The sequence below is a fragment of the Hoplias malabaricus genome, unplaced genomic scaffold (assembly GCF_029633855.1).
Source record: "Hoplias malabaricus isolate fHopMal1 unplaced genomic scaffold, fHopMal1.hap1 scaffold_67, whole genome shotgun sequence".
NCBI lineage: Eukaryota > Metazoa > Chordata > Actinopteri > Characiformes > Erythrinidae > Hoplias > Hoplias malabaricus.
In genome coordinates, this window is record NW_027100801.1 from 204,031 (window position 1) to 226,371 (window position 22,341).

General features: G+C 40.4%; 68 non-coding genes across 68 annotated transcripts; all 68 read right to left on the reverse strand.

Moving 5' to 3' along the window:
• Window positions 1-137: 137 nt before the first annotated feature.
• Window positions 138-256, reverse strand: LOC136680869 (5S ribosomal RNA). The gene has a single exon (XR_010797468.1). It is a non-coding gene; the product is annotated as a 5S ribosomal RNA (ribosomal RNA).
• Window positions 257-462: 206 nt separating this feature from the next.
• On the reverse strand, window positions 463-581 carry LOC136680870 (5S ribosomal RNA). Its single transcript, XR_010797469.1, has one exon. It is a non-coding gene; the product is annotated as a 5S ribosomal RNA (ribosomal RNA).
• A 206-nt stretch (window positions 582-787) lies between these two features.
• On the reverse strand, window positions 788-906 carry LOC136680871 (5S ribosomal RNA). The gene has a single exon (XR_010797470.1). It is a non-coding gene; the product is annotated as a 5S ribosomal RNA (ribosomal RNA).
• A 223-nt stretch (window positions 907-1,129) lies between these two features.
• LOC136680872 (5S ribosomal RNA) lies at window positions 1,130-1,248 on the reverse strand. The gene has a single exon (XR_010797471.1). It is a non-coding gene; the product is annotated as a 5S ribosomal RNA (ribosomal RNA).
• A 207-nt stretch (window positions 1,249-1,455) lies between these two features.
• On the reverse strand, window positions 1,456-1,574 carry LOC136680874 (5S ribosomal RNA). The gene has a single exon (XR_010797473.1). It is a non-coding gene; the product is annotated as a 5S ribosomal RNA (ribosomal RNA).
• A 206-nt stretch (window positions 1,575-1,780) lies between these two features.
• On the reverse strand, window positions 1,781-1,899 carry LOC136680875 (5S ribosomal RNA). The gene has a single exon (XR_010797474.1). It is a non-coding gene; the product is annotated as a 5S ribosomal RNA (ribosomal RNA).
• Window positions 1,900-2,105: 206 nt separating this feature from the next.
• Window positions 2,106-2,224, reverse strand: LOC136680876 (5S ribosomal RNA). The gene has a single exon (XR_010797475.1). It is a non-coding gene; the product is annotated as a 5S ribosomal RNA (ribosomal RNA).
• A 223-nt stretch (window positions 2,225-2,447) lies between these two features.
• Window positions 2,448-2,566, reverse strand: LOC136680877 (5S ribosomal RNA). The gene has a single exon (XR_010797476.1). It is a non-coding gene; the product is annotated as a 5S ribosomal RNA (ribosomal RNA).
• A 207-nt stretch (window positions 2,567-2,773) lies between these two features.
• Window positions 2,774-2,892, reverse strand: LOC136680878 (5S ribosomal RNA). The gene has a single exon (XR_010797477.1). It is a non-coding gene; the product is annotated as a 5S ribosomal RNA (ribosomal RNA).
• Window positions 2,893-3,098: 206 nt separating this feature from the next.
• LOC136680879 (5S ribosomal RNA) lies at window positions 3,099-3,217 on the reverse strand. The gene has a single exon (XR_010797478.1). It is a non-coding gene; the product is annotated as a 5S ribosomal RNA (ribosomal RNA).
• Window positions 3,218-3,423: 206 nt separating this feature from the next.
• LOC136680880 (5S ribosomal RNA) lies at window positions 3,424-3,542 on the reverse strand. Its single transcript, XR_010797479.1, has one exon. It is a non-coding gene; the product is annotated as a 5S ribosomal RNA (ribosomal RNA).
• A 206-nt stretch (window positions 3,543-3,748) lies between these two features.
• Window positions 3,749-3,867, reverse strand: LOC136680882 (5S ribosomal RNA). The gene has a single exon (XR_010797480.1). It is a non-coding gene; the product is annotated as a 5S ribosomal RNA (ribosomal RNA).
• Window positions 3,868-4,073: 206 nt separating this feature from the next.
• On the reverse strand, window positions 4,074-4,192 carry LOC136680883 (5S ribosomal RNA). The gene has a single exon (XR_010797481.1). It is a non-coding gene; the product is annotated as a 5S ribosomal RNA (ribosomal RNA).
• A 223-nt stretch (window positions 4,193-4,415) lies between these two features.
• Window positions 4,416-4,534, reverse strand: LOC136680884 (5S ribosomal RNA). Its single transcript, XR_010797482.1, has one exon. It is a non-coding gene; the product is annotated as a 5S ribosomal RNA (ribosomal RNA).
• Window positions 4,535-4,741: 207 nt separating this feature from the next.
• On the reverse strand, window positions 4,742-4,860 carry LOC136680886 (5S ribosomal RNA). The gene has a single exon (XR_010797484.1). It is a non-coding gene; the product is annotated as a 5S ribosomal RNA (ribosomal RNA).
• A 206-nt stretch (window positions 4,861-5,066) lies between these two features.
• Window positions 5,067-5,185, reverse strand: LOC136680887 (5S ribosomal RNA). The gene has a single exon (XR_010797485.1). It is a non-coding gene; the product is annotated as a 5S ribosomal RNA (ribosomal RNA).
• A 206-nt stretch (window positions 5,186-5,391) lies between these two features.
• On the reverse strand, window positions 5,392-5,510 carry LOC136680888 (5S ribosomal RNA). The gene has a single exon (XR_010797486.1). It is a non-coding gene; the product is annotated as a 5S ribosomal RNA (ribosomal RNA).
• Window positions 5,511-5,732: 222 nt separating this feature from the next.
• Window positions 5,733-5,851, reverse strand: LOC136680889 (5S ribosomal RNA). Its single transcript, XR_010797487.1, has one exon. It is a non-coding gene; the product is annotated as a 5S ribosomal RNA (ribosomal RNA).
• A 207-nt stretch (window positions 5,852-6,058) lies between these two features.
• Window positions 6,059-6,177, reverse strand: LOC136680890 (5S ribosomal RNA). The gene has a single exon (XR_010797488.1). It is a non-coding gene; the product is annotated as a 5S ribosomal RNA (ribosomal RNA).
• Window positions 6,178-6,383: 206 nt separating this feature from the next.
• Window positions 6,384-6,502, reverse strand: LOC136680892 (5S ribosomal RNA). The gene has a single exon (XR_010797490.1). It is a non-coding gene; the product is annotated as a 5S ribosomal RNA (ribosomal RNA).
• A 206-nt stretch (window positions 6,503-6,708) lies between these two features.
• LOC136680893 (5S ribosomal RNA) lies at window positions 6,709-6,827 on the reverse strand. Its single transcript, XR_010797491.1, has one exon. It is a non-coding gene; the product is annotated as a 5S ribosomal RNA (ribosomal RNA).
• Window positions 6,828-7,034: 207 nt separating this feature from the next.
• LOC136680894 (5S ribosomal RNA) lies at window positions 7,035-7,153 on the reverse strand. The gene has a single exon (XR_010797492.1). It is a non-coding gene; the product is annotated as a 5S ribosomal RNA (ribosomal RNA).
• A 206-nt stretch (window positions 7,154-7,359) lies between these two features.
• Window positions 7,360-7,478, reverse strand: LOC136680895 (5S ribosomal RNA). Its single transcript, XR_010797493.1, has one exon. It is a non-coding gene; the product is annotated as a 5S ribosomal RNA (ribosomal RNA).
• A 223-nt stretch (window positions 7,479-7,701) lies between these two features.
• On the reverse strand, window positions 7,702-7,820 carry LOC136680896 (5S ribosomal RNA). Its single transcript, XR_010797494.1, has one exon. It is a non-coding gene; the product is annotated as a 5S ribosomal RNA (ribosomal RNA).
• A 207-nt stretch (window positions 7,821-8,027) lies between these two features.
• Window positions 8,028-8,146, reverse strand: LOC136680898 (5S ribosomal RNA). The gene has a single exon (XR_010797496.1). It is a non-coding gene; the product is annotated as a 5S ribosomal RNA (ribosomal RNA).
• A 206-nt stretch (window positions 8,147-8,352) lies between these two features.
• LOC136680899 (5S ribosomal RNA) lies at window positions 8,353-8,471 on the reverse strand. Its single transcript, XR_010797497.1, has one exon. It is a non-coding gene; the product is annotated as a 5S ribosomal RNA (ribosomal RNA).
• A 206-nt stretch (window positions 8,472-8,677) lies between these two features.
• Window positions 8,678-8,796, reverse strand: LOC136680900 (5S ribosomal RNA). Its single transcript, XR_010797498.1, has one exon. It is a non-coding gene; the product is annotated as a 5S ribosomal RNA (ribosomal RNA).
• Window positions 8,797-9,018: 222 nt separating this feature from the next.
• Window positions 9,019-9,137, reverse strand: LOC136680901 (5S ribosomal RNA). The gene has a single exon (XR_010797499.1). It is a non-coding gene; the product is annotated as a 5S ribosomal RNA (ribosomal RNA).
• A 207-nt stretch (window positions 9,138-9,344) lies between these two features.
• On the reverse strand, window positions 9,345-9,463 carry LOC136680902 (5S ribosomal RNA). Its single transcript, XR_010797500.1, has one exon. It is a non-coding gene; the product is annotated as a 5S ribosomal RNA (ribosomal RNA).
• Window positions 9,464-9,669: 206 nt separating this feature from the next.
• LOC136680903 (5S ribosomal RNA) lies at window positions 9,670-9,788 on the reverse strand. The gene has a single exon (XR_010797501.1). It is a non-coding gene; the product is annotated as a 5S ribosomal RNA (ribosomal RNA).
• A 207-nt stretch (window positions 9,789-9,995) lies between these two features.
• LOC136680904 (5S ribosomal RNA) lies at window positions 9,996-10,114 on the reverse strand. The gene has a single exon (XR_010797502.1). It is a non-coding gene; the product is annotated as a 5S ribosomal RNA (ribosomal RNA).
• Window positions 10,115-10,320: 206 nt separating this feature from the next.
• On the reverse strand, window positions 10,321-10,439 carry LOC136680905 (5S ribosomal RNA). The gene has a single exon (XR_010797503.1). It is a non-coding gene; the product is annotated as a 5S ribosomal RNA (ribosomal RNA).
• Window positions 10,440-10,645: 206 nt separating this feature from the next.
• LOC136680393 (5S ribosomal RNA) lies at window positions 10,646-10,764 on the reverse strand. The gene has a single exon (XR_010797044.1). It is a non-coding gene; the product is annotated as a 5S ribosomal RNA (ribosomal RNA).
• Window positions 10,765-10,987: 223 nt separating this feature from the next.
• LOC136680906 (5S ribosomal RNA) lies at window positions 10,988-11,106 on the reverse strand. The gene has a single exon (XR_010797504.1). It is a non-coding gene; the product is annotated as a 5S ribosomal RNA (ribosomal RNA).
• A 207-nt stretch (window positions 11,107-11,313) lies between these two features.
• Window positions 11,314-11,432, reverse strand: LOC136680908 (5S ribosomal RNA). Its single transcript, XR_010797505.1, has one exon. It is a non-coding gene; the product is annotated as a 5S ribosomal RNA (ribosomal RNA).
• A 206-nt stretch (window positions 11,433-11,638) lies between these two features.
• Window positions 11,639-11,757, reverse strand: LOC136680910 (5S ribosomal RNA). The gene has a single exon (XR_010797507.1). It is a non-coding gene; the product is annotated as a 5S ribosomal RNA (ribosomal RNA).
• A 206-nt stretch (window positions 11,758-11,963) lies between these two features.
• On the reverse strand, window positions 11,964-12,082 carry LOC136680911 (5S ribosomal RNA). Its single transcript, XR_010797508.1, has one exon. It is a non-coding gene; the product is annotated as a 5S ribosomal RNA (ribosomal RNA).
• Window positions 12,083-12,288: 206 nt separating this feature from the next.
• Window positions 12,289-12,407, reverse strand: LOC136680912 (5S ribosomal RNA). The gene has a single exon (XR_010797509.1). It is a non-coding gene; the product is annotated as a 5S ribosomal RNA (ribosomal RNA).
• Window positions 12,408-12,613: 206 nt separating this feature from the next.
• LOC136680913 (5S ribosomal RNA) lies at window positions 12,614-12,732 on the reverse strand. Its single transcript, XR_010797510.1, has one exon. It is a non-coding gene; the product is annotated as a 5S ribosomal RNA (ribosomal RNA).
• A 207-nt stretch (window positions 12,733-12,939) lies between these two features.
• Window positions 12,940-13,058, reverse strand: LOC136680914 (5S ribosomal RNA). Its single transcript, XR_010797511.1, has one exon. It is a non-coding gene; the product is annotated as a 5S ribosomal RNA (ribosomal RNA).
• A 206-nt stretch (window positions 13,059-13,264) lies between these two features.
• Window positions 13,265-13,383, reverse strand: LOC136680915 (5S ribosomal RNA). The gene has a single exon (XR_010797512.1). It is a non-coding gene; the product is annotated as a 5S ribosomal RNA (ribosomal RNA).
• Window positions 13,384-13,605: 222 nt separating this feature from the next.
• On the reverse strand, window positions 13,606-13,724 carry LOC136680916 (5S ribosomal RNA). Its single transcript, XR_010797513.1, has one exon. It is a non-coding gene; the product is annotated as a 5S ribosomal RNA (ribosomal RNA).
• A 207-nt stretch (window positions 13,725-13,931) lies between these two features.
• Window positions 13,932-14,050, reverse strand: LOC136680917 (5S ribosomal RNA). Its single transcript, XR_010797514.1, has one exon. It is a non-coding gene; the product is annotated as a 5S ribosomal RNA (ribosomal RNA).
• A 206-nt stretch (window positions 14,051-14,256) lies between these two features.
• Window positions 14,257-14,375, reverse strand: LOC136680918 (5S ribosomal RNA). The gene has a single exon (XR_010797515.1). It is a non-coding gene; the product is annotated as a 5S ribosomal RNA (ribosomal RNA).
• Window positions 14,376-14,582: 207 nt separating this feature from the next.
• Window positions 14,583-14,701, reverse strand: LOC136680919 (5S ribosomal RNA). The gene has a single exon (XR_010797516.1). It is a non-coding gene; the product is annotated as a 5S ribosomal RNA (ribosomal RNA).
• Window positions 14,702-14,907: 206 nt separating this feature from the next.
• Window positions 14,908-15,026, reverse strand: LOC136680921 (5S ribosomal RNA). The gene has a single exon (XR_010797518.1). It is a non-coding gene; the product is annotated as a 5S ribosomal RNA (ribosomal RNA).
• Window positions 15,027-15,232: 206 nt separating this feature from the next.
• Window positions 15,233-15,351, reverse strand: LOC136680922 (5S ribosomal RNA). Its single transcript, XR_010797519.1, has one exon. It is a non-coding gene; the product is annotated as a 5S ribosomal RNA (ribosomal RNA).
• Window positions 15,352-15,557: 206 nt separating this feature from the next.
• Window positions 15,558-15,676, reverse strand: LOC136680924 (5S ribosomal RNA). The gene has a single exon (XR_010797520.1). It is a non-coding gene; the product is annotated as a 5S ribosomal RNA (ribosomal RNA).
• Window positions 15,677-15,882: 206 nt separating this feature from the next.
• LOC136680925 (5S ribosomal RNA) lies at window positions 15,883-16,001 on the reverse strand. Its single transcript, XR_010797521.1, has one exon. It is a non-coding gene; the product is annotated as a 5S ribosomal RNA (ribosomal RNA).
• Window positions 16,002-16,208: 207 nt separating this feature from the next.
• On the reverse strand, window positions 16,209-16,327 carry LOC136680926 (5S ribosomal RNA). The gene has a single exon (XR_010797522.1). It is a non-coding gene; the product is annotated as a 5S ribosomal RNA (ribosomal RNA).
• A 206-nt stretch (window positions 16,328-16,533) lies between these two features.
• On the reverse strand, window positions 16,534-16,652 carry LOC136680927 (5S ribosomal RNA). The gene has a single exon (XR_010797523.1). It is a non-coding gene; the product is annotated as a 5S ribosomal RNA (ribosomal RNA).
• A 222-nt stretch (window positions 16,653-16,874) lies between these two features.
• On the reverse strand, window positions 16,875-16,993 carry LOC136680928 (5S ribosomal RNA). The gene has a single exon (XR_010797524.1). It is a non-coding gene; the product is annotated as a 5S ribosomal RNA (ribosomal RNA).
• A 207-nt stretch (window positions 16,994-17,200) lies between these two features.
• On the reverse strand, window positions 17,201-17,319 carry LOC136680929 (5S ribosomal RNA). Its single transcript, XR_010797525.1, has one exon. It is a non-coding gene; the product is annotated as a 5S ribosomal RNA (ribosomal RNA).
• A 206-nt stretch (window positions 17,320-17,525) lies between these two features.
• Window positions 17,526-17,644, reverse strand: LOC136680930 (5S ribosomal RNA). Its single transcript, XR_010797526.1, has one exon. It is a non-coding gene; the product is annotated as a 5S ribosomal RNA (ribosomal RNA).
• A 206-nt stretch (window positions 17,645-17,850) lies between these two features.
• On the reverse strand, window positions 17,851-17,969 carry LOC136680931 (5S ribosomal RNA). Its single transcript, XR_010797527.1, has one exon. It is a non-coding gene; the product is annotated as a 5S ribosomal RNA (ribosomal RNA).
• A 223-nt stretch (window positions 17,970-18,192) lies between these two features.
• On the reverse strand, window positions 18,193-18,311 carry LOC136680398 (5S ribosomal RNA). The gene has a single exon (XR_010797049.1). It is a non-coding gene; the product is annotated as a 5S ribosomal RNA (ribosomal RNA).
• Window positions 18,312-18,518: 207 nt separating this feature from the next.
• Window positions 18,519-18,637, reverse strand: LOC136680933 (5S ribosomal RNA). Its single transcript, XR_010797529.1, has one exon. It is a non-coding gene; the product is annotated as a 5S ribosomal RNA (ribosomal RNA).
• A 206-nt stretch (window positions 18,638-18,843) lies between these two features.
• On the reverse strand, window positions 18,844-18,962 carry LOC136680934 (5S ribosomal RNA). Its single transcript, XR_010797530.1, has one exon. It is a non-coding gene; the product is annotated as a 5S ribosomal RNA (ribosomal RNA).
• A 206-nt stretch (window positions 18,963-19,168) lies between these two features.
• LOC136680935 (5S ribosomal RNA) lies at window positions 19,169-19,287 on the reverse strand. The gene has a single exon (XR_010797531.1). It is a non-coding gene; the product is annotated as a 5S ribosomal RNA (ribosomal RNA).
• Window positions 19,288-19,493: 206 nt separating this feature from the next.
• LOC136680936 (5S ribosomal RNA) lies at window positions 19,494-19,612 on the reverse strand. The gene has a single exon (XR_010797532.1). It is a non-coding gene; the product is annotated as a 5S ribosomal RNA (ribosomal RNA).
• A 206-nt stretch (window positions 19,613-19,818) lies between these two features.
• LOC136680937 (5S ribosomal RNA) lies at window positions 19,819-19,937 on the reverse strand. Its single transcript, XR_010797533.1, has one exon. It is a non-coding gene; the product is annotated as a 5S ribosomal RNA (ribosomal RNA).
• Window positions 19,938-20,160: 223 nt separating this feature from the next.
• On the reverse strand, window positions 20,161-20,279 carry LOC136680459 (5S ribosomal RNA). The gene has a single exon (XR_010797072.1). It is a non-coding gene; the product is annotated as a 5S ribosomal RNA (ribosomal RNA).
• Window positions 20,280-20,486: 207 nt separating this feature from the next.
• On the reverse strand, window positions 20,487-20,605 carry LOC136680938 (5S ribosomal RNA). The gene has a single exon (XR_010797534.1). It is a non-coding gene; the product is annotated as a 5S ribosomal RNA (ribosomal RNA).
• Window positions 20,606-20,811: 206 nt separating this feature from the next.
• On the reverse strand, window positions 20,812-20,930 carry LOC136680940 (5S ribosomal RNA). Its single transcript, XR_010797535.1, has one exon. It is a non-coding gene; the product is annotated as a 5S ribosomal RNA (ribosomal RNA).
• A 223-nt stretch (window positions 20,931-21,153) lies between these two features.
• Window positions 21,154-21,272, reverse strand: LOC136680941 (5S ribosomal RNA). The gene has a single exon (XR_010797536.1). It is a non-coding gene; the product is annotated as a 5S ribosomal RNA (ribosomal RNA).
• Window positions 21,273-21,479: 207 nt separating this feature from the next.
• LOC136680942 (5S ribosomal RNA) lies at window positions 21,480-21,598 on the reverse strand. Its single transcript, XR_010797537.1, has one exon. It is a non-coding gene; the product is annotated as a 5S ribosomal RNA (ribosomal RNA).
• Window positions 21,599-21,804: 206 nt separating this feature from the next.
• Window positions 21,805-21,923, reverse strand: LOC136680943 (5S ribosomal RNA). Its single transcript, XR_010797538.1, has one exon. It is a non-coding gene; the product is annotated as a 5S ribosomal RNA (ribosomal RNA).
• A 223-nt stretch (window positions 21,924-22,146) lies between these two features.
• On the reverse strand, window positions 22,147-22,265 carry LOC136680945 (5S ribosomal RNA). Its single transcript, XR_010797540.1, has one exon. It is a non-coding gene; the product is annotated as a 5S ribosomal RNA (ribosomal RNA).
• Between the last annotated feature and the right edge of the window lie 76 nt (window positions 22,266-22,341).

The following is a 22,341-nucleotide window of genomic DNA, read 5'->3' on the forward strand; positions in this document are numbered from 1 at the left end:
GTAAATGGTAGACCACCTGACACCTCAAATGAAAATGATTGGCTTTCCAGTTCTTTTTTTTTTTTTTGTAGTTTTCTTCTTCTCTTGTGTTTAAATGACTGTGGTTACTGTCTTTATAATAGAAGCTTAAGCTAAAAAGCTTACAGCACCTAGTATTCCCAGGCAGTCTCCCATCCAAGTACTAACTAGGCCCAACTCTTCTTCGCTTCCGAGATCAGACGGGATCGGGCTTTCAAGGAGTGGTATGGCCGTAAGCGATCACTGCTGGCTGTAGAAGACTATTTCTATATACTCTTCTAAGAGTAATACTTGTTTTAGATCTGCCTGTAAACGGTAGACCACCTGACACCTCAAATGAAAATGATTGGCTTTCCAGTTCGTTTTTTTTTTTTGTAGTTTTCTTCTTCTCTTGTGTTTAAATGACTGTGGTTACTGTCTTTATAATAGAAGCTTAAGCTAAAAAGCTTACAGCACCTAGTATTCCCAGGCAGTCTCCCATCCAAGTACTAACTAGGCCCAACTCTTCTTCGCTTCCGAGATCAGACGGGATCGGGCTTTCAAGGAGTGGTATGGCCGTAAGCGATCACTGCTGGCTGTAGAAGACTATTTCTATATACTCTTCTAAGAGTAATACTTGTTTTAGATCTGCCTGTAAACGGTAGACCACCTGACACCTCAAATGAAAATGATTGGCTTTCCAGTTCGTTTTTTTTTTTTGTAGTTTTCTTCTTCTCTTGTGTTTAAATGACTGTGGTTACTGTCTTTATAATAGAAGCTTAAGCTAAAAAGCTTACAGCACCTAGTATTCCCAGGCAGTCTCCCATCCAAGTACTAACTAGGCCCAACTCTTCTTCGCTTCCGAGATCAGACGGGATCGGGCTTTCAAGGAGTGGTATGGCCGTAAGCGATCACTGCTGGCTGTAGAAGACTATTTCTATATACTCTTCTAAGAGTAATACTTGTTTTAGATCTGCCTGTAAACGGTAGACCACCTGACACCTCAAATGAAAATGATTGGCTTTCCAGTTCGTTTTTTTTTTTTTTGTTGTTTTTTTTTTTTAAGTTTTCTTCTTCTCTTGTGTTTAAATGACTGTGGTTACTGCCTTTATAATAGAAACTTTAGCTAAAAAGCTTACAGCACCTAGTATTCCCAGGCAGTCTCCCATCCAAGTACTAACTAGGCCCAACTCTTCTTCGCTTCCGAGATCAGACGGGATCGGGCTTTCAAGGAGTGGTATGGCCGTAAGCGATCACTGCTGGCTGTAGAAGACTATTTCTATATACTCTTCTAAGAGTAATACTTGTTTTAGATCTGCCTGTAAATGGTAGACCACCTGACACCTCAAATGAAAATGATTGGCTTTCCAGTTCTTTTTTTTTTTTTTGTAGTTTTCTTCTTCTCTTGTGTTTAAATGACTGTGGTTACTGTCTTTATAATAGAAGCTTAAGCTAAAAAGCTTACAGCACCTAGTATTCCCAGGCAGTCTCCCATCCAAGTACTAACTAGGCCCAACTCTTCTTCGCTTCCGAGATCAGACGGGATCGGGCTTTCAAGGAGTGGTATGGCCGTAAGCGATCACTGCTGGCTGTAGAAGACTATTTCTATATACTCTTCTAAGAGTAATACTTGTTTTAGATCTGCCTGTAAACGGTAGACCACCTGACACCTCAAATGAAAATGATTGGCTTTCCAGTTCGTTTTTTTTTTTTGTAGTTTTCTTCTTCTCTTGTGTTTAAATGACTGTGGTTACTGTCTTTATAATAGAAGCTTAAGCTAAAAAGCTTACAGCACCTAGTATTCCCAGGCAGTCTCCCATCCAAGTACTAACTAGGCCCAACTCTTCTTCGCTTCCGAGATCAGACGGGATCGGGCTTTCAAGGAGTGGTATGGCCGTAAGCGATCACTGCTGGCTGTAGAAGACTATTTCTATATACTCTTCTAAGAGTAATACTTGTTTTAGATCTGCCTGTAAACGGTAGACCACCTGACACCTCAAATGAAAATGATTGGCTTTCCAGTTCGTTTTTTTTTTTTGTAGTTTTCTTCTTCTCTTGTGTTTAAATGACTGTGGTTACTGTCTTTATAATAGAAGCTTAAGCTAAAAAGCTTACAGCACCTAGTATTCCCAGGCAGTCTCCCATCCAAGTACTAACTAGGCCCAACTCTTCTTCGCTTCCGAGATCAGACGGGATCGGGCTTTCAAGGAGTGGTATGGCCGTAAGCGATCACTGCTGGCTGTAGAAGACTATTTCTATATACTCTTCTAAGAGTAATACTTGTTTTAGATCTGCCTGTAAACGGTAGACCACCTGACACCTCAAATGAAAATGATTGGCTTTCCAGTTCGTTTTTTTTTTTTTTGTTGTTTTTTTTTTTTAAGTTTTCTTCTTCTCTTGTGTTTAAATGACTGTGGTTACTGCCTTTATAATAGAAACTTTAGCTAAAAAGCTTACAGCACCTAGTATTCCCAGGCAGTCTCCCATCCAAGTACTAACTAGGCCCAACTCTTCTTCGCTTCCGAGATCAGACGGGATCGGGCTTTCAAGGAGTGGTATGGCCGTAAGCGATCACTGCTGGCTGTAGAAGACTATTTCTATATACTCTTCTAAGAGTAATACTTGTTTTAGATCTGCCTGTAAATGGTAGACCACCTGACACCTCAAATGAAAATGATTGGCTTTCCAGTTCTTTTTTTTTTTTTTGTAGTTTTCTTCTTCTCTTGTGTTTAAATGACTGTGGTTACTGTCTTTATAATAGAAGCTTAAGCTAAAAAGCTTACAGCACCTAGTATTCCCAGGCAGTCTCCCATCCAAGTACTAACTAGGCCCAACTCTTCTTCGCTTCCGAGATCAGACGGGATCGGGCTTTCAAGGAGTGGTATGGCCGTAAGCGATCACTGCTGGCTGTAGAAGACTATTTCTATATACTCTTCTAAGAGTAATACTTGTTTTAGATCTGCCTGTAAACGGTAGACCACCTGACACCTCAAATGAAAATGATTGGCTTTCCAGTTCGTTTTTTTTTTTTGTAGTTTTCTTCTTCTCTTGTGTTTAAATGACTGTGGTTACTGTCTTTATAATAGAAGCTTAAGCTAAAAAGCTTACAGCACCTAGTATTCCCAGGCAGTCTCCCATCCAAGTACTAACTAGGCCCAACTCTTCTTCGCTTCCGAGATCAGACGGGATCGGGCTTTCAAGGAGTGGTATGGCCGTAAGCGATCACTGCTGGCTGTAGAAGACTATTTCTATATACTCTTCTAAGAGTAATACTTGTTTTAGATCTGCCTGTAAACGGTAGACCACCTGACACCTCAAATGAAAATGATTGGCTTTCCAGTTCGTTTTTTTTTTTTGTAGTTTTCTTCTTCTCTTGTGTTTAAATGACTGTGGTTACTGTCTTTATAATAGAAGCTTAAGCTAAAAAGCTTACAGCACCTAGTATTCCCAGGCAGTCTCCCATCCAAGTACTAACTAGGCCCAACTCTTCTTCGCTTCCGAGATCAGACGGGATCGGGCTTTCAAGGAGTGGTATGGCCGTAAGCGATCACTGCTGGCTGTAGAAGACTATTTCTATATACTCTTCTAAGAGTAATACTTGTTTTAGATCTGCCTGTAAACGGTAGACCACCTGACACCTCAAATGAAAATGATTGGCTTTCCAGTTTGTTTTTTTTTTTTGTAGTTTTCTTCTTCTCTTGTGTTTAAATGACTGTGGTTACTGTCTTTATAATAGAAGCTTAAGCTAAAAAGCTTACAGCACCTAGTATTCCCAGGCAGTCTCCCATCCAAGTACTAACTAGGCCCAACTCTTCTTCGCTTCCGAGATCAGACGGGATCGGGCTTTCAAGGAGTGGTATGGCCGTAAGCGATCACTGCTGGCTGTAGAAGACTATTTCTATATACTCTTCTAAGAGTAATACTTGTTTTAGATCTGCCTGTAAACGGTAGACCACCTGACACCTCAAATGAAAATGATTGGCTTTCCAGTTCGTTTTTTTTTTTTGTAGTTTTCTTCTTCTCTTGTGTTTAAATGACTGTGGTTACTGTCTTTATAATAGAAGCTTAAGCTAAAAAGCTTACAGCACCTAGTATTCCCAGGCAGTCTCCCATCCAAGTACTAACTAGGCCCAACTCTTCTTCGCTTCCGAGATCAGACGGGATCGGGCTTTCAAGGAGTGGTATGGCCGTAAGCGATCACTGCTGGCTGTAGAAGACTATTTCTATATACTCTTCTAAGAGTAATACTTGTTTTAGATCTGCCTGTAAACGGTAGACCACCTGACACCTCAAATGAAAATGATTGGCTTTCCAGTTCGTTTTTTTTTTTTTTGTTGTTTTTTTTTTTTAAGTTTTCTTCTTCTCTTGTGTTTAAATGACTGTGGTTACTGCCTTTATAATAGAAACTTTAGCTAAAAAGCTTACAGCACCTAGTATTCCCAGGCAGTCTCCCATCCAAGTACTAACTAGGCCCAACTCTTCTTCGCTTCCGAGATCAGACGGGATCGGGCTTTCAAGGAGTGGTATGGCCGTAAGCGATCACTGCTGGCTGTAGAAGACTATTTCTATATACTCTTCTAAGAGTAATACTTGTTTTAGATCTGCCTGTAAATGGTAGACCACCTGACACCTCAAATGAAAATGATTGGCTTTCCAGTTCTTTTTTTTTTTTTTGTAGTTTTCTTCTTCTCTTGTGTTTAAATGACTGTGGTTACTGTCTTTATAATAGAAGCTTAAGCTAAAAAGCTTACAGCACCTAGTATTCCCAGGCAGTCTCCCATCCAAGTACTAACTAGGCCCAACTCTTCTTCGCTTCCGAGATCAGACGGGATCGGGCTTTCAAGGAGTGGTATGGCCGTAAGCGATCACTGCTGGCTGTAGAAGACTATTTCTATATACTCTTCTAAGAGTAATACTTGTTTTAGATCTGCCTGTAAACGGTAGACCACCTGACACCTCAAATGAAAATGATTGGCTTTCCAGTTCGTTTTTTTTTTTTGTAGTTTTCTTCTTCTCTTGTGTTTAAATGACTGTGGTTACTGTCTTTATAATAGAAGCTTAAGCTAAAAAGCTTACAGCACCTAGTATTCCCAGGCAGTCTCCCATCCAAGTACTAACTAGGCCCAACTCTTCTTCGCTTCCGAGATCAGACGGGATCGGGCTTTCAAGGAGTGGTATGGCCGTAAGCGATCACTGCTGGCTGTAGAAGACTATTTCTATATACTCTTCTAAGAGTAATACTTGTTTTAGATCTGCCTGTAAACGGTAGACCACCTGACACCTCAAATGAAAATGATTGGCTTTCCAGTTCGTTTTTTTTTTTTGTAGTTTTCTTCTTCTCTTGTGTTTAAATGACTGTGGTTACTGTCTTTATAATAGAAGCTTAAGCTAAAAAGCTTACAGCACCTAGTATTCCCAGGCAGTCTCCCATCCAAGTACTAACTAGGCCCAACTCTTCTTCGCTTCCGAGATCAGACGGGATCGGGCTTTCAAGGAGTGGTATGGCCGTAAGCGATCACTGCTGGCTGTAGAAGACTATTTCTATATACTCTTCTAAGAGTAATACTTGTTTTAGATCTGCCTGTAAACGGTAGACCACCTGACACCTCAAATGAAAATGATTGGCTTTCCAGTTCGTTTTTTTTTTTTTTGTTGTTTTTTTTTTTAAGTTTTCTTCTTCTCTTGTGTTTAAATGACTGTGGTTACTGCCTTTATAATAGAAACTTTAGCTAAAAAGCTTACAGCACCTAGTATTCCCAGGCAGTCTCCCATCCAAGTACTAACTAGGCCCAACTCTTCTTCGCTTCCGAGATCAGACGGGATCGGGCTTTCAAGGAGTGGTATGGCCGTAAGCGATCACTGCTGGCTGTAGAAGACTATTTCTATATACTCTTCTAAGAGTAATACTTGTTTTAGATCTGCCTGTAAATGGTAGACCACCTGACACCTCAAATGAAAATGATTGGCTTTCCAGTTCTTTTTTTTTTTTTTGTAGTTTTCTTCTTCTCTTGTGTTTAAATGACTGTGGTTACTGTCTTTATAATAGAAGCTTAAGCTAAAAAGCTTACAGCACCTAGTATTCCCAGGCAGTCTCCCATCCAAGTACTAACTAGGCCCAACTCTTCTTCGCTTCCGAGATCAGACGGGATCGGGCTTTCAAGGAGTGGTATGGCCGTAAGCGATCACTGCTGGCTGTAGAAGACTATTTCTATATACTCTTCTAAGAGTAATACTTGTTTTAGATCTGCCTGTAAACGGTAGACCACCTGACACCTCAAATGAAAATGATTGGCTTTCCAGTTCGTTTTTTTTTTTTGTAGTTTTCTTCTTCTCTTGTGTTTAAATGACTGTGGTTACTGTCTTTATAATAGAAGCTTAAGCTAAAAAGCTTACAGCACCTAGTATTCCCAGGCAGTCTCCCATCCAAGTACTAACTAGGCCCAACTCTTCTTCGCTTCCGAGATCAGACGGGATCGGGCTTTCAAGGAGTGGTATGGCCGTAAGCGATCACTGCTGGCTGTAGAAGACTATTTCTATATACTCTTCTAAGAGTAATACTTGTTTTAGATCTGCCTGTAAACGGTAGACCACCTGACACCTCAAATGAAAATGATTGGCTTTCCAGTTCGTTTTTTTTTTTTGTAGTTTTCTTCTTCTCTTGTGTTTAAATGACTGTGGTTACTGTCTTTATAATAGAAGCTTAAGCTAAAAAGCTTACAGCACCTAGTATTCCCAGGCAGTCTCCCATCCAAGTACTAACTAGGCCCAACTCTTCTTCGCTTCCGAGATCAGACGGGATCGGGCTTTCAAGGAGTGGTATGGCCGTAAGCGATCACTGCTGGCTGTAGAAGACTATTTCTATATACTCTTCTAAGAGTAATACTTGTTTTAGATCTGCCTGTAAACGGTAGACCACCTGACACCTCAAATGAAAATGATTGGCTTTCCAGTTCGTTTTTTTTTTTTTGTAGTTTTCTTCTTCTCTTGTGTTTAAATGACTGTGGTTACTGTCTTTATAATAGAAGCTTAAGCTAAAAAGCTTACAGCACCTAGTATTCCCAGGCAGTCTCCCATCCAAGTACTAACTAGGCCCAACTCTTCTTCGCTTCCGAGATCAGACGGGATCGGGCTTTCAAGGAGTGGTATGGCCGTAAGCGATCACTGCTGGCTGTAGAAGACTATTTCTATATACTCTTCTAAGAGTAATACTTGTTTTAGATCTGCCTGTAAACGGTAGACCACCTGACACCTCAAATGAAAATGATTGGCTTTCCAGTTCGTTTTTTTTTTTTGTAGTTTTCTTCTTCTCTTGTGTTTAAATGACTGTGGTTACTGTCTTTATAATAGAAGCTTAAGCTAAAAAGCTTACAGCACCTAGTATTCCCAGGCAGTCTCCCATCCAAGTACTAACTAGGCCCAACTCTTCTTCGCTTCCGAGATCAGACGGGATCGGGCTTTCAAGGAGTGGTATGGCCGTAAGCGATCACTGCTGGCTGTAGAAGACTATTTCTATATACTCTTCTAAGAGTAATACTTGTTTTAGATCTGCCTGTAAACGGTAGACCACCTGACACCTCAAATGAAAATGATTGGCTTTCCAGTTCGTTTTTTTTTTTTTTGTTGTTTTTTTTTTTTAAGTTTTCTTCTTCTCTTGTGTTTAAATGACTGTGGTTACTGCCTTTATAATAGAAACTTCAGCTAAAAAGCTTACAGCACCTAGTATTCCCAGGCAGTCTCCCATCCAAGTACTAACTAGGCCCAACTCTTCTTCGCTTCCGAGATCAGACGGGATCGGGCTTTCAAGGAGTGGTATGGCCGTAAGCGATCACTGCTGGCTGTAGAAGACTATTTCTATATACTCTTCTAAGAGTAATACTTGTTTTAGATCTGCCTGTAAATGGTAGACCACCTGACACCTCAAATGAAAATGATTGGCTTTCCAGTTCTTTTTTTTTTTTTTGTAGTTTTCTTCTTCTCTTGTGTTTAAATGACTGTGGTTACTGTCTTTATAATAGAAGCTTAAGCTAAAAAGCTTACAGCACCTAGTATTCCCAGGCAGTCTCCCATCCAAGTACTAACTAGGCCCAACTCTTCTTCGCTTCCGAGATCAGACGGGATCGGGCTTTCAAGGAGTGGTATGGCCGTAAGCGATCACTGCTGGCTGTAGAAGACTATTTCTATATACTCTTCTAAGAGTAATACTTGTTTTAGATCTGCCTGTAAACGGTAGACCACCTGACACCTCAAATGAAAATGATTGGCTTTCCAGTTCGTTTTTTTTTTTTGTAGTTTTCTTCTTCTCTTGTGTTTAAATGACTGTGGTTACTGTCTTTATAATAGAAGCTTAAGCTAAAAAGCTTACAGCACCTAGTATTCCCAGGCAGTCTCCCATCCAAGTACTAACTAGGCCCAACTCTTCTTCGCTTCCGAGATCAGACGGGATCGGGCTTTCAAGGAGTGGTATGGCCGTAAGCGATCACTGCTGGCTGTAGAAGACTATTTCTATATACTCTTCTAAGAGTAATACTTGTTTTAGATCTGCCTGTAAACGGTAGACCACCTGACACCTCAAATGAAAATGATTGGCTTTCCAGTTCGTTTTTTTTTTTTGTAGTTTTCTTCTTCTCTTGTGTTTAAATGACTGTGGTTACTGTCTTTATAATAGAAGCTTAAGCTAAAAAGCTTACAGCACCTAGTATTCCCAGGCAGTCTCCCATCCAAGTACTAACTAGGCCCAACTCTTCTTCGCTTCCGAGATCAGACGGGATCGGGCTTTCAAGGAGTGGTATGGCCGTAAGCGATCACTGCTGGCTGTAGAAGACTATTTCTATATACTCTTCTAAGAGTAATACTTGTTTTAGATCTGCCTGTAAACGGTAGACCACCTGACACCTCAAATGAAAATGATTGGCTTTCCAGTTCGTTTTTTTTTTTTTTGTTGTTTTTTTTTTTAAGTTTTCTTCTTCTCTTGTGTTTAAATGACTGTGGTTACTGCCTTTATAATAGAAACTTTAGCTAAAAAGCTTACAGCACCTAGTATTCCCAGGCAGTCTCCCATCCAAGTACTAACTAGGCCCAACTCTTCTTCGCTTCCGAGATCAGACGGGATCGGGCTTTCAAGGAGTGGTATGGCCGTAAGCGATCACTGCTGGCTGTAGAAGACTATTTCTATATACTCTTCTAAGAGTAATACTTGTTTTAGATCTGCCTGTAAACGGTAGACCACCTGACACCTCAAATGAAAATTATTGGCTTTCCAGTTCTTTTTTTTTTTTTTGTAGTTTTCTTCTTCTCTTGTGTTTAAATGACTGTGGTTACTGTCTTTATAATAGAAGCTTAAGCTAAAAAGCTTACAGCACCTAGTATTCCCAGGCAGTCTCCCATCCAAGTACTAACTAGGCCCAACTCTTCTTCGCTTCCGAGATCAGACGGGATCGGGCTTTCAAGGAGTGGTATGGCCGTAAGCGATCACTGCTGGCTGTAGAAGACTATTTCTATATACTCTTCTAAGAGTAATACTTGTTTTAGATCTGCCTGTAAACGGTAGACCACCTGACACCTCAAATGAAAATGATTGGCTTTCCAGTTCGTTTTTTTTTTTTGTAGTTTTCTTCTTCTCTTGTGTTTAAATGACTGTGGTTACTGTCTTTATAATAGAAGCTTAAGCTAAAAAGCTTACAGCACCTAGTATTCCCAGGCAGTCTCCCATCCAAGTACTAACTAGGCCCAACTCTTCTTCGCTTCCGAGATCAGACGGGATCGGGCTTTCAAGGAGTGGTATGGCCGTAAGCGATCACTGCTGGCTGTAGAAGACTATTTCTATATACTCTTCTAAGAGTAATACTTGTTTTAGATCTGCCTGTAAATGGTAGACCACCTGACACCTCAAATGAAAATGATTGGCTTTCCAGTTCTTTTTTTTTTTTTTGTAGTTTTCTTCTTCTCTTGTGTTTAAATGACTGTGGTTACTGTCTTTATAATAGAAGCTTAAGCTAAAAAGCTTACAGCACCTAGTATTCCCAGGCAGTCTCCCATCCAAGTACTAACTAGGCCCAACTCTTCTTCGCTTCCGAGATCAGACGGGATCGGGCTTTCAAGGAGTGGTATGGCCGTAAGCGATCACTGCTGGCTGTAGAAGACTATTTCTATATACTCTTCTAAGAGTAATACTTGTTTTAGATCTGCCTGTAAACGGTAGACCACCTGACACCTCAAATGAAAATGATTGGCTTTCCAGTTCGTTTTTTTTTTTTGTAGTTTTCTTCTTCTCTTGTGTTTAAATGACTGTGGTTACTGTCTTTATAATAGAAGCTTAAGCTAAAAAGCTTACAGCACCTAGTATTCCCAGGCAGTCTCCCATCCAAGTACTAACTAGGCCCAACTCTTCTTCGCTTCCGAGATCAGACGGGATCGGGCTTTCAAGGAGTGGTATGGCCGTAAGCGATCACTGCTGGCTGTAGAAGACTATTTCTATATACTCTTCTAAGAGTAATACTTGTTTTAGATCTGCCTGTAAACGGTAGACCACCTGACACCTCAAATGAAAATGATTGGCTTTCCAGTTCGTTTTTTTTTTTTGTAGTTTTCTTCTTCTCTTGTGTTTAAATGACTGTGGTTACTGTCTTTATAATAGAAGCTTAAGCTAAAAAGCTTACAGCACCTAGTATTCCCAGGCAGTCTCCCATCCAAGTACTAAGTAGGCCCAACTCTTCTTCGCTTCCGAGATCAGACGGGATCGGGCTTTCAAGGAGTGGTATGGCCGTAAGCGATCACTGCTGGCTGTAGAAGACTATTTCTATATACTCTTCTAAGAGTAATACTTGTTTTAGATCTGCCTGTAAACGGTAGACCACCTGACACCTCAAATGAAAATGATTGGCTTTCCAGTTCGTTTTTTTTTTTTTTGTTGTTTTTTTTTTTTAAGTTTTCTTCTTCTCTTGTGTTTAAATGACTGTGGTTACTGCCTTTATAATAGAAACTTTAGCTAAAAAGCTTACAGCACCTAGTATTCCCAGGCAGTCTCCCATCCAAGTACTAACTAGGCCCAACTCTTCTTCGCTTCCGAGATCAGACGGGATCGGGCTTTCAAGGAGTGGTATGGCCGTAAGCGATCACTGCTGGCTGTAGAAGACTATTTCTATATACTCTTCTAAGAGTAATACTTGTTTTAGATCTGCCTGTAAATGGTAGACCACCTGACACCTCAAATGAAAATGATTGGCTTTCCAGTTCTTTTTTTTTTTTTTGTAGTTTTCTTCTTCTCTTGTGTTTAAATGACTGTGGTTACTGTCTTTATAATAGAAGCTTAAGCTAAAAAGCTTACAGCACCTAGTATTCCCAGGCAGTCTCCCATCCAAGTACTAACTAGGCCCAACTCTTCTTCGCTTCCGAGATCAGACGGGATCGGGCTTTCAAGGAGTGGTATGGCCGTAAGCGATCACTGCTGGCTGTAGAAGACTATTTCTATATACTCTTCTAAGAGTAATACTTGTTTTAGATCTGCCTGTAAACGGTAGACCACCTGACACCTCAAATGAAAATGATTGGCTTTCCAGTTCGTTTTTTTTTTTTGTAGTTTTCTTCTTCTCTTGTGTTTAAATGACTGTGGTTACTGTCTTTATAATAGAAGCTTAAGCTAAAAAGCTTACAGCACCTAGTATTCCCAGGCAGTCTCCCATCCAAGTACTAACTAGGCCCAACTCTTCTTCGCTTCCGAGATCAGACGGGATCGGGCTTTCAAGGAGTGGTATGGCCGTAAGCGATCACTGCTGGCTGTAGAAGACTATTTCTATATACTCTTCTAAGAGTAATACTTGTTTTAGATCTGCCTGTAAACGGTAGACCACCTGACACCTCAAATGAAAATGATTGGCTTTCCAGTTCGTTTTTTTTTTTTGTAGTTTTCTTCTTCTCTTGTGTTTAAATGACTGTGGTTACTGTCTTTATAATAGAAGCTTAAGCTAAAAAGCTTACAGCACCTAGTATTCCCAGGCAGTCTCCCATCCAAGTACTAACTAGGCCCAACTCTTCTTCGCTTCCGAGATCAGACGGGATCGGGCTTTCAAGGAGTGGTATGGCCGTAAGCGATCACTGCTGGCTGTAGAAGACTATTTCTATATACTCTTCTAAGAGTAATACTTGTTTTAGATCTGCCTGTAAACGGTAGACCACCTGACACCTCAAATGAAAATGATTGGCTTTCCAGTTCGTTTTTTTTTTTTGTAGTTTTCTTCTTCTCTTGTGTTTAAATGACTGTGGTTACTGTCTTTATAATAGAAGCTTAAGCTAAAAAGCTTACAGCACCTAGTATTCCCAGGCAGTCTCCCATCCAAGTACTAACTAGGCCCAACTCTTCTTCGCTTCCGAGATCAGACGGGATCGGGCTTTCAAGGAGTGGTATGGCCGTAAGCGATCACTGCTGGCTGTAGAAGACTATTTCTATATACTCTTCTAAGAGTAATACTTGTTTTAGATCTGCCTGTAAACGGTAGACCACCTGACACCTCAAATGAAAATGATTGGCTTTCCAGTTCGTTTTTTTTTTTTGTAGTTTTCTTCTTCTCTTGTGTTTAAATGACTGTGGTTACTGCCTTTATAATAGAAACTTTAGCTAAAAAGCTTACAGCACCTAGTATTCCCAGGCAGTCTCCCATCCAAGTACTAACTAGGCCCAACTCTTCTTCGCTTCCGAGATCAGACGGGATCGGGCTTTCAAGGAGTGGTATGGCCGTAAGCGATCACTGCTGGCTGTAGAAGACTATTTCTATATACTCTTCTAAGAGTAATACTTGTTTTAGATCTGCCTGTAAACGGTAGACCACCTGACACCTCAAATGAAAATTATTGGCTTTCCAGTTCTTTTTTTTTTTTTTGTAGTTTTCTTCTTCTCTTGTGTTTAAATGACTGTGGTTACTGTCTTTATAATAGAAGCTTAAGCTAAAAAGCTTACAGCACCTAGTATTCCCAGGCAGTCTCCCATCCAAGTACTAACTAGGCCCAACTCTTCTTCGCTTCCGAGATCAGACGGGATCGGGCTTTCAAGGAGTGGTATGGCCGTAAGCGATCACTGCTGGCTGTAGAAGACTATTTCTATATACTCTTCTAAGAGTAATACTTGTTTTAGATCTGCCTGTAAACGGTAGACCACCTGACACCTCAAATGAAAATGATTGGCTTTCCAGTTCGTTTTTTTTTTTTGTAGTTTTCTTCTTCTCTTGTGTTTAAATGACTGTGGTTACTGTCTTTATAATAGAAGCTTAAGCTAAAAAGCTTACAGCACCTAGTATTCCCAGGCAGTCTCCCATCCAAGTACTAACTAGGCCCAACTCTTCTTCGCTTCCGAGATCAGACGGGATCGGGCTTTCAAGGAGTGGTATGGCCGTAAGCGATCACTGCTGGCTGTAGAAGACTATTTCTATATACTCTTCTAAGAGTAATACTTGTTTTAGATCTGCCTGTAAACGGTAGACCACCTGACACCTCAAATGAAAATGATTGGCTTTCCAGTTCGTTTTTTTTTTTTTTGTTGTTTTTTTTTTTAAGTTTTCTTCTTCTCTTGTGTTTAAATGACTGTGGTTACTGCCTTTATAATAGAAACTTTAGCTAAAAAGCTTACAGCACCTAGTATTCCCAGGCAGTCTCCCATCCAAGTACTAACTAGGCCCAACTCTTCTTCGCTTCCGAGATCAGACGGGATCGGGCTTTCAAGGAGTGGTATGGCCGTAAGCGATCACTGCTGGCTGTAGAAGACTATTTCTATATACTCTTCTAAGAGTAATACTTGTTTTAGATCTGCCTGTAAATGGTAGACCACCTGACACCTCAAATGAAAATGATTGGCTTTCCAGTTCTTTTTTTTTTTTTTGTAGTTTTCTTCTTCTCTTGTGTTTAAATGACTGTGGTTACTGTCTTTATAATAGAAGCTTAAGCTAAAAAGCTTACAGCACCTAGTATTCCCAGGCAGTCTCCCATCCAAGTACTAACTAGGCCCAACTCTTCTTCGCTTCCGAGATCAGACGGGATCGGGCTTTCAAGGAGTGGTATGGCCGTAAGCGATCACTGCTGGCTGTAGAAGACTATTTCTATATACTCTTCTAAGAGTAATACTTGTTTTAGATCTGCCTGTAAACGGTAGACCACCTGACACCTCAAATGAAAATGATTGGCTTTCCAGTTCGTTTTTTTTTTTTGTAGTTTTCTTCTTCTCTTGTGTTTAAATGACTGTGGTTACTGCCTTTATAATAGAAGCTTAAGCTAAAAAGCTTACAGCACCTAGTATTCCCAGGCAGTCTCCCATCCAAGTACTAACTAGGCCCAACTCTTCTTCGCTTCCGAGATCAGACGGGATCGGGCTTTCAAGGAGTGGTATGGCCGTAAGCGATCACTGCTGGCTGTAGAAGACTATTTCTATATACTCTTCTAAGAGTAATACTTGTTTTAGATCTGCCTGTAAATGGTAGACCACCTGACACCTCAAATGAAAATGATTGGCTTTCCAGTTCTTTTTTTTTTTTTTGTAGTTTTCTTCTTCTCTTGTGTTTAAATGACTGTGGTTACTGTCTTTATAATAGAAGCTTAAGCTAAAAAGCTTACAGCACCTAGTATTCCCAGGCAGTCTCCCATCCAAGTACTAACTAGGCCCAACTCTTCTTCGCTTCCGAGATCAGACGGGATCGGGCTTTCAAGGAGTGGTATGGCCGTAAGCGATCACTGCTGGCTGTAGAAGACTATTTCTATATACTCTTCTAAGAGTAATACTTGTTTTAGATCTGCCTGTAAACGGTAGACCACCTGACACCTCAAATGAAAATGATTGGCTTTCCAGTTCGTTTTTTTTTTTTGTAGTTTTCTTCTTCTCTTGTGTTTAAATGACTGTGGTTACTGTCTTTATAATAGAAGCTTAAGCTAAAAAGCTTACAGCACCTAGTATTCCCAGGCAGTCTCCCATCCAAGTACTAACTAGGCCCAACTCTTCTTCGCTTCCGAGATCAGACGGGATCGGGCTTTCAAGGAGTGGTATGGCCGTAAGCGATCACTGCTGGCTGTAGAAGACTATTTCTATATACTCTTCTAAGAGTAATACTTGTTTTAGATCTGCCTGTAAACGGTAGACCACCTGACACCTCAAATGAAAATGATTGGCTTTCCAGTTCGTTTTTTTTTTTTGTAGTTTTCTTCTTCTCTTGTGTTTAAATGACTGTGGTTACTGTCTTTATAATAGAAGCTTAAGCTAAAAAGCTTACAGCACCTAGTATTCCCAGGCAGTCTCCCATCCAAGTACTAACTAGGCCCAACTCTTCTTCGCTTCCGAGATCAGACGGGATCGGGCTTTCAAGGAGTGGTATGGCCGTAAGCGATCACTGCTGGCTGTAGAAGACTATTTCTATATACTCTTCTAAGAGTAATACTTGTTTTAGATCTGCCTGTAAACGGTAGACCACCTGACACCTCAAATGAAAATGATTGGCTTTCCAGTTCGTTTTTTTTTTTTGTAGTTTTCTTCTTCTCTTGTGTTTAAATGACTGTGGTTACTGTCTTTATAATAGAAGCTTAAGCTAAAAAGCTTACAGCACCTAGTATTCCCAGGCAGTCTCCCATCCAAGTACTAACTAGGCCCAACTCTTCTTCGCTTCCGAGATCAGACGGGATCGGGCTTTCAAGGAGTGGTATGGCCGTAAGCGATCACTGCTGGCTGTAGAAGACTATTTCTATATACTCTTCTAAGAGTAATACTTGTTTTAGATCTGCCTGTAAACGGTAGACCACCTGACACCTCAAATGAAAATGATTGGCTTTCCAGTTCGTTTTTTTTTTTTGTAGTTTTCTTCTTCTCTTGTGTTTAAATGACTGTGGTTACTGCCTTTATAATAGAAACTTTAGCTAAAAAGCTTACAGCACCTAGTATTCCCAGGCAGTCTCCCATCCAAGTACTAACTAGGCCCAACTCTTCTTCGCTTCCGAGATCAGACGGGATCGGGCTTTCAAGGAGTGGTATGGCCGTAAGCGATCACTGCTGGCTGTAGAAGACTATTTCTATATACTCTTCTAAGAGTAATACTTGTTTTAGATCTGCCTGTAAACGGTAGACCACCTGACACCTCAAATGAAAATTATTGGCTTTCCAGTTCTTTTTTTTTTTTTTGTAGTTTTCTTCTTCTCTTGTGTTTAAATGACTGTGGTTACTGTCTTTATAATAGAAGCTTAAGCTAAAAAGCTTACAGCACCTAGTATTCCCAGGCAGTCTCCCATCCAAGTACTAACTAGGCCCAACTCTTCTTCGCTTCCGAGATCAGACGGGATCGGGCTTTCAAGGAGTGGTATGGCCGTAAGCGATCACTGCTGGCTGTAGAAGACTATTTCTATATACTCTTCTAAGAGTAATACTTGTTTTAGATCTGCCTGTAAACGGTAGACCACCTGACACCTCAAATGAAAATGATTGGCTTTCCAGTTCGTTTTTTTTTTTTGTAGTTTTCTTCTTCTCTTGTGTTTAAATGACTGTGGTTACTGTCTTTATAATAGAAGCTTAAGCTAAAAAGCTTACAGCACCTAGTATTCCCAGGCAGTCTCCCATCCAAGTACTAACTAGGCCCAACTCTTCTTCGCTTCCGAGATCAGACGGGATCGGGCTTTCAAGGAGTGGTATGGCCGTAAGCGATCACTGCTGGCTGTAGAAGACTATTTCTATATACTCTTCTAAGAGTAATACTTGTTTTAGATCTGCCTGTAAACGGTAGACCACCTGACACCTCAAATGAAAATGATTGGCTTTCCAGTTCGTTTTTTTTTTTTTTGTTGTTTTTTTTTTTAAGTTTTCTTCTTCTCTTGTGTTTAAATGACTGTGGTTACTGCCTTTATAATAGAAACTTTAGCTAAAAAGCTTACAGCACCTAGTATTCCCAGGCAGTCTCCCATCCAAGTACTAACTAGGCCCAACTCTTCTTCGCTTCCGAGATCAGACGGGATCGGGCTTTCAAGGAGTGGTATGGCCGTAAGCGATCACTGCTGGCTGTAGAAGACTATTTCTATATACTCTTCTAAGAGTAATACTTGTTTTAGATCTGCCTGTAAATGGTAGACCACCTGACACCTCAAATGAAAATGATTGGCTTTCCAGTTCTTTTTTTTTTTTTTGTAGTTTTCTTCTTCTCTTGTGTTTAAATGACTGTGGTTACTGTCTTTATAATAGAAGCTTAAGCTAAAAAGCTTACAGCACCTAGTATTCCCAGGCAGTCTCCCATCCAAGTACTAACTAGGCCCAACTCTTCTTCGCTTCCGAGATCAGACGGGATCGGGCTTTCAAGGAGTGGTATGGCCGTAAGCGATCACTGCTGGCTGTAGAAGACTATTTCTATATACTCTTCTAAGAGTAATACTTGTTTTAGATCTGCCTGTAAACGGTAGACCACCTGACACCTCAAATGAAAATGATTGGCTTTCCAGTTCGTTTTTTTTTTTTGTAGTTTTCTTCTTCTCTTGTGTTTAAATGACTGTGGTTACTGTCTTTATAATAGAAGCTTAAGCTAAAAAGCTTACAGCACCTAGTATTCCCAGGCAGTCTCCCATCCAAGTACTAACTAGGCCCAACTCTTCTTCGCTTCCGAGATCAGACGGGATCGGGCTTTCAAGGAGTGGTATGGCCGTAAGCGATCACTGCTGGCTGTAGAAGACTATTTCTATATACTCTTCTAAGAGTAATACTTGTTTTAGATCTGCCTGTAAACGGTAGACCACCTGACACCTCAAATGAAAATGATTGGCTTTCCAGTTCGTTTTTTTTTTTTGTAGTTTTCTTCTTCTCTTGTGTTTAAATGACTGTGGTTACTGTCTTTATAATAGAAGCTTAAGCTAAAAAGCTTACAGCACCTAGTATTCCCAGGCAGTCTCCCATCCAAGTACTAACTAGGCCCAACTCTTCTTCGCTTCCGAGATCAGACGGGATCGGGCTTTCAAGGAGTGGTATGGCCGTAAGCGATCACTGCTGGCTGTAGAAGACTATTTCTATATACTCTTCTAAGAGTAATACTTGTTTTAGATCTGCCTGTAAACGGTAGACCACCTGACACCTCAAATGAAAATGATTGGCTTTCCAGTTCGTTTTTTTTTTTTTTGTTGTTTTTTTTTTTTAAGTTTTCTTCTTCTCTTGTGTTTAAATGACTGTGGTTACTGCCTTTATAATAGAAACTTTAGCTAAAAAGCTTACAGCACCTAGTATTCCCAGGCAGTCTCCCATCCAAGTACTAACTAGGCCCAACTCTTCTTCGCTTCCGAGATCAGACGGGATCGGGTTTTCAAGGAGTGGTATGGCCGTAAGCGATCACTGCTGGCTGTAGAAGACTATTTCTATATACTCTTCTAAGAGTAATACTTGTTTTAGATCTGCCTGTAAACGGTAGACCACCTGACACCTCAAATGAAAATTATTGGCTTTCCAGTTCTTTTTTTTTTTTTTGTAGTTTTCTTCTTCTCTTGTGTTTAAATGACTGTGGTTACTGTCTTTATAATAGAAGCTTAAGCTAAAAAGCTTACAGCACCTAGTATTCCCAGGCAGTCTCCCATCCAAGTACTAACTAGGCCCAACTCTTCTTCGCTTCCGAGATCAGACGGGATCGGGCTTTCAAGGAGTGGTATGGCCGTAAGCGATCACTGCTGGCTGTAGAAGACTATTTCTATATACTCTTCTAAGAGTAATACTTGTTTTAGATCTGCCTGTAAACGGTAGACCACCTGACACCTCAAATGAAAATGATTGGCTTTCCAGTTCGTTTTTTTTTTTTGTAGTTTTCTTCTTCTCTTGTGTTTAAATGACTGTGGTTACTGTCTTTATAATAGAAGCTTAAGCTAAAAAGCTTACAGCACCTAGTATTCCCAGGCAGTCTCCCATCCAAGTACTAACTAGGCCCAACTCTTCTTCGCTTCCGAGATCAGACGGGATCGGGCTTTCAAGGAGTGGTATGGCCGTAAGCGATCACTGCTGGCTGTAGAAGACTATTTCTATATACTCTTCTAAGAGTAATACTTGTTTTAGATCTGCCTGTAAACGGTAGACCACCTGACACCTCAAATGAAAATGATTGGCTTTCCAGTTCGTTTTTTTTTTTTGTAGTTTTCTTCTTCTCTTGTGTTTAAATGACTGTGGTTACTGTCTTTATAATAGAAGCTTAAGCTAAAAAGCTTACAGCACCTAGTATTCCCAGGCAGTCTCCCATCCAAGTACTAACTAGGCCCAACTCTTCTTCGCTTCCGAGATCAGACGGGATCGGGCTTTCAAGGAGTGGTATGGCCGTAAGCGATCACTGCTGGCTGTAGAAGACTATTTCTATATACTCTTCTAAGAGTAATACTTGTTTTAGATCTGCCTGTAAACGGTAGACCACCTGACACCTCAAATGAAAATGATTGGCTTTCCAGTTCGTTTTTTTTTTTTGTAGTTTTCTTCTTCTCTTGTGTTTAAATGACTGTGGTTACTGTCTTTATAATAGAAGCTTAAGCTAAAAAGCTTACAGCACCTAGTATTCCCAGGCAGTCTCCCATCCAAGTACTAACTAGGCCCAACTCTTCTTCGCTTCCGAGATCAGACGGGATCGGGCTTTCAAGGAGTGGTATGGCCGTAAGCGATCACTGCTGGCTGTAGAAGACTATTTCTATATACTCTTCTAAGAGTAATACTTGTTTTAGATCTGCCTGTAAACGGTAGACCACCTGACACCTCAAATGAAAATGATTGGCTTTCCAGTTCGTTTTTTTTTTTTGTAGTTTTCTTCTTCTCTTGTGTTTAAATGACTGTGGTTACTGTCTTTATAATAGAAGCTTAAGCTAAAAAGCTTACAGCACCTAGTATTCCCAGGCAGTCTCCCATCCAAGTACTAACTAGGCCCAACTCTTCTTCGCTTCCGAGATCAGACGGGATCGGGCTTTCAAGGAGTGGTATGGCCGTAAGCGATCACTGCTGGCTGTAGAAGACTATTTCTATATACTCTTCTAAGAGTAATACTTGTTTTAGATCTGCCTGTAAACGGTAGACCACCTGACACCTCAAATGAAAATGATTGGCTTTCCAGTTCGTTTTTTTTTTTTTTGTTGTTTTTTTTTTTTAAGTTTTCTTCTTCTCTTGTGTTTAAATGACTGTGGTTACTGCCTTTATAATAGAAACTTTAGCTAAAAAGCTTACAGCACCTAGTATTCCCAGGCAGTCTCCCATCCAAGTACTAACTAGGCCCAACTCTTCTTCGCTTCCGAGATCAGACGGGATCGGGTTTTCAAGGAGTGGTATGGCCGTAAGCGATCACTGCTGGCTGTAGAAGACTATTTCTATATACTCTTCTAAGAGTAATACTTGTTTTAGATCTGCCTGTAAACGGTAGACCACCTGACACCTCAAATGAAAATTATTGGCTTTCCAGTTCTTTTTTTTTTTTTTGTAGTTTTCTTCTTCTCTTGTGTTTAAATGACTGTGGTTACTGTCTTTATAATAGAAGCTTAAGCTAAAAAGCTTACAGCACCTAGTATTCCCAGGCAGTCTCCCATCCAAGTACTAACTAGGCCCAACTCTTCTTCGCTTCCGAGATCAGACGGGATCGGGCTTTCAAGGAGTGGTATGGCCGTAAGCGATCACTGCTGGCTGTAGAAGACTATTTCTATATACTCTTCTAAGAGTAATACTTGTTTTAGATCTGCCTGTAAACGGTAGACCACCTGACACCTCAAATGAAAATGATTGGCTTTCCAGTTCGTTTTTTTTTTTTGTAGTTTTCTTCTTCTCTTGTGTTTAAATGACTGTGGTTACTGTCTTTATAATAGAAGCTTAAGCTAAAAAGCTTACAGCACCTAGTATTCCCAGGCAGTCTCCCATCCAAGTACTAACTAGGCCCAACTCTTCTTCGCTTCCGAGATCAGACGGGATCGGGCTTTCAAGGAGTGGTATGGCCGTAAGCGATCACTGCTGGCTGTAGAAGACTATTTCTATATACTCTTCTAAGAGTAATACTTGTTTTAGATCTGCCTGTAAACGGTAGACCACCTGACACCTCAAATGAAAATGATTGGCTTTCCAGTTCGTTTTTTTTTTTTTTGTTGTTTTTTTTTTTTAAGTTTTCTTCTTCTCTTGTGTTTAAATGACTGTGGTTACTGCCTTTATAATAGAAACTTTAGCTAAAAAGCTTACAGCACCTAGTATTCCCAGGCAGTCTCCCATCCAAGTACTAACTAGGCCCAACTCTTCTTCGCTTCCGAGATCAGACGGGATCGGGCTTTCAAGGAGTGGTATGGCCGTAAGCGATCACTGCTGGCTGTAGAAGACTATTTCTATATACTCTTCTAAGAGTAATACTTGTTTTAGATCTGCCTGTAAACGGTAGACCACCTGACACCTCAAATGAAAATTATTGGCTTTCCAGTTCTTTTTTTTTTTTTTGTAGTTTTCTTCTTCTCTTGTGTTTAAATGACTGTGGTTACTGTCTTTATAATAGAAGCTTAAGCTAAAAAGCTTACAGCACCTAGTATTCCCAGGCAGTCTCCCATCCAAGTACTAACTAGGCCCAACTCTTCTTCGCTTCCGAGATCAGACGGGATCGGGCTTTCAAGGAGTGGTATGGCCGTAAGCGATCACTGCTGGCTGTAGAAGACTATTTCTATATACTCTTCTAAGAGTAATACTTGTTTTAGATCTGCCTGTAAACGGTAGACCACCTGACACCTCAAATGAAAATGATTGGCTTTCCAGTTCGTTTTTTTTTTTTGTAGTTTTCTTCTTCTCTTGTGTTTAAATGACTGTGGTTACTGTCTTTATAATAGAAGCTTAAGCTAAAAAGCTTACAGCACCTAGTATTCCCAGGCAGTCTCCCATCCAAGTACTAACTAGGCCCAACTCTTCTTCGCTTCCGAGATCAGACGGGATCGGGCTTTCAAGGAGTGGTATGGCCGTAAGCGATCACTGCTGGCTGTAGAAGACTATTTCTATATACTCTTCTAAGAGTAATACTTGTTTTAGATCTGCCTGTAAACGGTAGACCACCTGACACCTCAAATGAAAATGATTGGCTTTCCAGTTCGTTTTTTTTTTTTTTGTTGTTTTTTTTTTTTAAGTTTTCTTCTTCTCTTGTGTTTAAATGACTGTGGTTACTGCCTTTATAATAGAAACTTTAGCTAAAAAGCTTACAGCACCTAGTATTCCCAGGCAGTCTCCCATCCAAGTACTAACTAGGCCCAACTCTTCTTCGCTTCCGAGATCAGACGGGATCGGGCTTTCAAGGAGTGGTATGGCCGTAAGCGATCACTGCTGGCTGTAGAAGACTATTTCTATATACTCTTCTAAGAGTAATACTTGTTTTAGATCTGCCTGTAAAT